Source organism: Astatotilapia calliptera, chromosome 11 (assembly GCF_964374335.1).
Source record: "Astatotilapia calliptera chromosome 11, fAstCal68.1, whole genome shotgun sequence".
Lineage (NCBI taxonomy): Eukaryota > Metazoa > Chordata > Actinopteri > Cichliformes > Cichlidae > Astatotilapia > Astatotilapia calliptera.
In genome coordinates, this window is record NC_137432.1 from 29,836,073 (window position 1) to 29,841,398 (window position 5,326).

Below are 5,326 nucleotides of genomic sequence, written 5' to 3' on the forward strand. Positions count from 1 at the left end.
ATGCGTTTTTTTTGTTTTTAAAGTGGCCAACTATTGGATTGTCTTCTCGTACAGTTCTTGTCTAAGGTGCAGTCGCACACATACTACCAAGTGTGAAGCATTGCAGGGACGCTTGCAACAACTTTGTTGCAGGAACTTATTTGTTTCTTGTGAAAGAAAGAGTTGCAAGGTCAAATCCGTTCAGGTCTCGAAGCGGTGAAATTTACGGTAGCAAGTGATGTCGACTGAAAATTTGTCATATTTCACTGAAAGGCTGTCTGTGAGACAGCAGGAAGAATTGGCTGCTTTTAAACCTTCAAATTTGACAGGTGGACTTTGTTAAATAGCGGTTTCCACCTTACTCTTGTCACCTTGATTTCTTCCTGGCAAATTCATTCGTTCCCATGAGCATTTTTATATCTCTTGTGAATCTTGGCAATGACTTTTCCTGACAAAAGCTTTTCTCTCTGGCTCGTGAAATATTTTGTTTAACTCTGTAGACCTAGTCCTCTTTATCTGTGCCATGCAGTACTGGATTAAGGTGATGGATGTTTTCCCTCTAAATATTATAAATCCTCCATCTCCCTCTCTCTTGTTTTGAATTAATTTTCTTAGATAGCAATTTTACTGTGGCACAATCATTTTTAAACCTATAGTACACAATAAGATTAATTCGCATACACACGAAACAAATTCGCGAGTGGTCAACAGACTATCAACAACAGTGACAGAAAATGCATTTCTCATATATTAGATTTCACTCAATAGAAGGAAAAAAAGAAAAGATGTTGAAAAGCTCTTCCAGGAAGTTTGCTTGTCGATGAGTTAGCTGGGGTTTTGAACTGATGGGTCGTTAAAAATGTTAAAACTTTCGTAAAATATTAATTCCAGTTGTTTTAGTCAGAATTTTGGGATGGATTGTTAATTTGGAGGAAGTTAGAGTACAAAGTCCAAACGTACTGTTACTTTGTATTTCAACTTCTCGTTAGCACAAACATCTAATCAGGTCAGGATGAACTGTCAGAGTTCAATCTGAATAGAGAATAAAGGTCATGTAGGTCAGTTTGCATGTGGCGTGGATTTTGGTGCCAAATAGGCCGATCTGGGTATTTCAGAGACGACCACATGACTATTTCTAGGCATTATAGAGTTTAAAGAGAATGGGCAGAAAAAGAGAAAATATGACTGTTTAACCTTCACCACACCACACTGGAAGCAACTCCCGTCAGCCTGCAAGAAGCTGAGGCTACAATTTGCAAGGCCTCACTGAGAAACTAAAACAAAAAAATATTGCCTGGTCTGATGAGTTGTAATTTCTGCTGCAACATTGGAATGGTTCCTGTCAAAAAATGTGAAAGCATGGATCCATCTTGCCTTGTGGATCCAGTTCATGCTGCTAGTGGTGTAATGGTGTGAGAGATGTTGTCTTGGCATACTTTAATCCTCTTAGTACCAACAGAACATTAGTTGAACACCAAAGCCTACCTGAGTATTGCTGCTGACCATGTCCACCCCTTTATAACCACACTGTACCGATCTTCTGATGGCTGCTTCCAGCAGGGCCCAATGCCCCAATCACCCCACACTGGTTTCTTGAACATGAGTTCATTGTACTGCAATGGCCTCCACAGTCACCTGATTTCCATCCAGTAGATCACCTTTGGCATGTGCCACCAACAAATCAGCAGCAAATGTATGATGCTATCATGTCAATATGGGTCAAAGTCTGTGACGAATGCTTCAAGCACCTTATTGAATCTCCGTCACAATGAGTTAAGGCAGCCCTGGAGACAAACAGGACTCCAGCCAGAAGCAGAAAGATGTACCTAACAAAGTGGCTGGTGAGTGCATATTAGTTTATTATAATTGGTGACGCATTCATTCATCTGTCACTTTAATGTTGCTGCTGGTGTGTCTGTGTTCATTTTAATCCTTAAAGAGCCGTGAGTATAAAATGAAGTTACTCATGTAAGTGCAAGCATTTCAAAACTGCACTTGACATTACCCGAATAAGTGTACTACTATGACTTTGACTTGATGATTAGATTCATTGATGTGTTGCTTCATGGATCCATATACTTATCCTTTTAGGTAACTGCTCTGCATTTTTGTTAAAAACTCATTTATAGTTTGATCATAGATTCAATTTTTTTCCACTCAGGTTTTCCTCTTTCCCCCCAGCTCGCAGGGATAGTAAGACTCACCAGCTTGAAGGACGGTTCCACTGTGATTTCTTTTTATCATGACAGCTGTGGCAGTTTCTCCTGCATGGCACTTTTAAATCAGATTTGCCATATGGACTCTAATATTTCTGTTCGACTCCAAATCTCTGGAGCATTTTTTTTTTTAAACCTATCATTAAAAGTGATCCATCACAATAAATGAAAAGCAGAATTTCATCAGCATTCATAAAGGGCAACTCATTGCTTCATATTAACATTTACTTGTCAAAAAAGTGAATGAAACCTTTTTACTTGATCCTATAAATACTATTATGCATATTTATGAAAAGCAGCTGACTGAATAAAGTATTGAGTTCTTCTGCACAAGTTAGTAATTTCCTCCAGTAAGTCCCACAGTTTGCTATTCAGATGTCACTTATTGGTTTGCTGAGTGCGTTTCATCAGTCACTGTCTTGGTTTTATGCAACCGAGAACTGACCATATTAGAAATGTTATAAGAAAGAGACACGGCACTCAAAGGATCCTGAAAAAAGAAAATTAGATCCGAGGTAATCGGTTATTTTATGCATGCAGTATTTGTGTATGCAGTATACCTTACTTACCAAAACTAAAACACTGATTTCTTGGATAGGCTGTTCTGTGACTCAAAACAAAGCCTGCTTTGCTATTTGTCAGATAACTTCATAAAAACACAAACACGGAAGAGAGACCCAGTTTAGTTGACTCCAGTCAGTTCTGTCAGCCTGCATTGGAAACTGCTTCTCACTCTGTATCCAGCGATAAAGCATAAGTTTAAGCCTAAAGAGTTAAAGAGTCAATAATAATAATAAAAACATAAAAACAAAAGAAAAAAAACCCCACTTGCAATAAAATGTCTTAATGCTCAATCAGCCCAAAAAGTTGATTTTGGATGTAGAGTTTTCCCACTGAAAATGCTACGTCCAGATAAACAGAATTAGCTTTTTGGGACTTGTAATGGTAAATGGCCGGTATTTGTATAGTGTTTTACTAGTCCCTAAGGACCCCAAAGCGCTTTACACATCCAGTCATCCACCCATTCACACACAGGTGATGGCAAGTTATATTGTAGCCACCCTGGGGCGCACTGACAGAGGCGAGGCTGCCGGACGCTGGCGCCACCTGACCACCACCAGTAGGAAACGGGTGAAGTGTCTTGCCCAAGGACACAACGACCGAGACTGTCCAAGCCGGGGCTCGAACCGGCAACCTTCCGATTACAAGGCGAACTCCCAACTCTTGAGCCATGATCGCACCTTTTGGAATAAAAGCAGACATTAGCTATAATAATTAGGCTAAAACAAAACGAACATAATTAGTCCTGCTCTAAAGAATAAATAATAATGTAAAAGAGTAAATAATAATAATAATAATAAAAACATAAAAACAAAAGACTGCCACAGCTGTCTAAAACTGGGCACTTTTTTATGGGATTCTACTGGCATTTTTTTTTTCTTTTTTAGGGAGTTGGCCCAGGAACTGTGACCTTTTGGAACAAAGTGACCAGTCAGTCAGACTGGTCACAGACTGGTCACTTTGGTGTCAACCTCAAGGAAGTTACTGTTCGTAGTTATTTGTTTTTGTTGGCTGAAGATGTTATTAGTTTATATTTAAATGATATATATGATATGATGATCTTATCTGATTCTCCATCTGAATACAGTATTAGTATTGGTATAATGTGGCACACTCAACACTGTTCCAAAGTAATGCATTTGAATGCTCAGATTACTTTATTGTTATAACAGGTATTATGCTGTTATCTGTGCTTTAGTTACATTTTCAGATGAGTTCTGTTAAATATGCTTCCACATTTCTTTTCTTGTGACAAAAGACAAAATGCAATATTTCTGTCTCTCCCTGCCTCCTTGGTACACATAAATAATAAATACAATATGAAAAGATAGACTTTAGTACTACTGCAAGGTATGATTGTGTCAGTCAGGTCAACTAATGTGACGGCAGAGAGGACGGGTGTATTCACATCATTCTGTGCTGAGGTTATGAAAAATGTCTCTCGGCTGTTGAAGAGGTTTACATTTTGAAGAAGTACCTACAAGTATTTCCATTACACTGGTTGCAAGGCCTGCTGAGGAGAAGCTTTTTGTTTGGCTGAAGCTGTTTCTCATGAGGTAAATGAACAAGCTTATTCTTACCAGTAAAGAATCCCACTGCTGCTTACTTCCCATGACTAAGCATTTCTTTTCAATCTCTTTGTGTTTCTTCACAAAATTTGCATTTAAACTGTAGTAATGATTGAACTCTCTCTCTCCCATAGAGTGCTTTTTGTCATGTCTCTTGCTGCTCTACCTCTCTTTCACCTCCAACCAGTCATGGCGGATGGCTGCCCCTCACTGAGCCTGGTTCTGCTGAAGGTTTCTTCTTGTTAAAACTTAGTTTTATCTTCACCATGGCTGCCAAATGCTTCCAAATGCCTTTTATTGTTGAGGTTTTCTTCTCTTTCTAATATCTTAGGGTCTTTAACCTATAATCTATAATACACACCATGCGGCAAATATTGTGAATTGACGCTTTATAAATTAAATAAAATTGAAATAGAATTAATTACTTTTTAATAGGAGCTTGGAATATAACAACACACCACCCAACACTGGTAACCAACACTGGTAATGCCACCCAACGCTGGATAGTAATATTATAGCCCTGATTTCTGTTCACCATTTTCTTTCTTAGGGCTGGGTGAATATGAATTAATGGAAAAAATAATAATAAATTTAAAAAATAAATAAACTATGCACTTAACTTACTCTGCATTCATTATTAATCAAATTACCCTGTGCTGTAAACTAAAATAAGCAATTGCAGAAAACAACATTGCGCAAACCACACAGTTAAAATGATAGAACAGAAATATAAATACTGGGCGCGATTTGGTTTTTGCAACGCCCCTTAATATCAACCGGAACCAATGGAATTACAGTCTGTCTGCTGTGAGCGCAAGTTGGCTCTGTGATTTATTTCTTAACTGAAACTGTGAAACCTACACGAACCCCTCCTCTCCTCTTCGTCTTCTTCTTCTCTCCTCAAACTGTTTCCATCGTCCTCCATCTCCTGTCAGACCCCCGCAGCACTGACCCGACAGAGGAGGGGGACTTTACCCCTGATGGTGTTTACGCCCACCGACT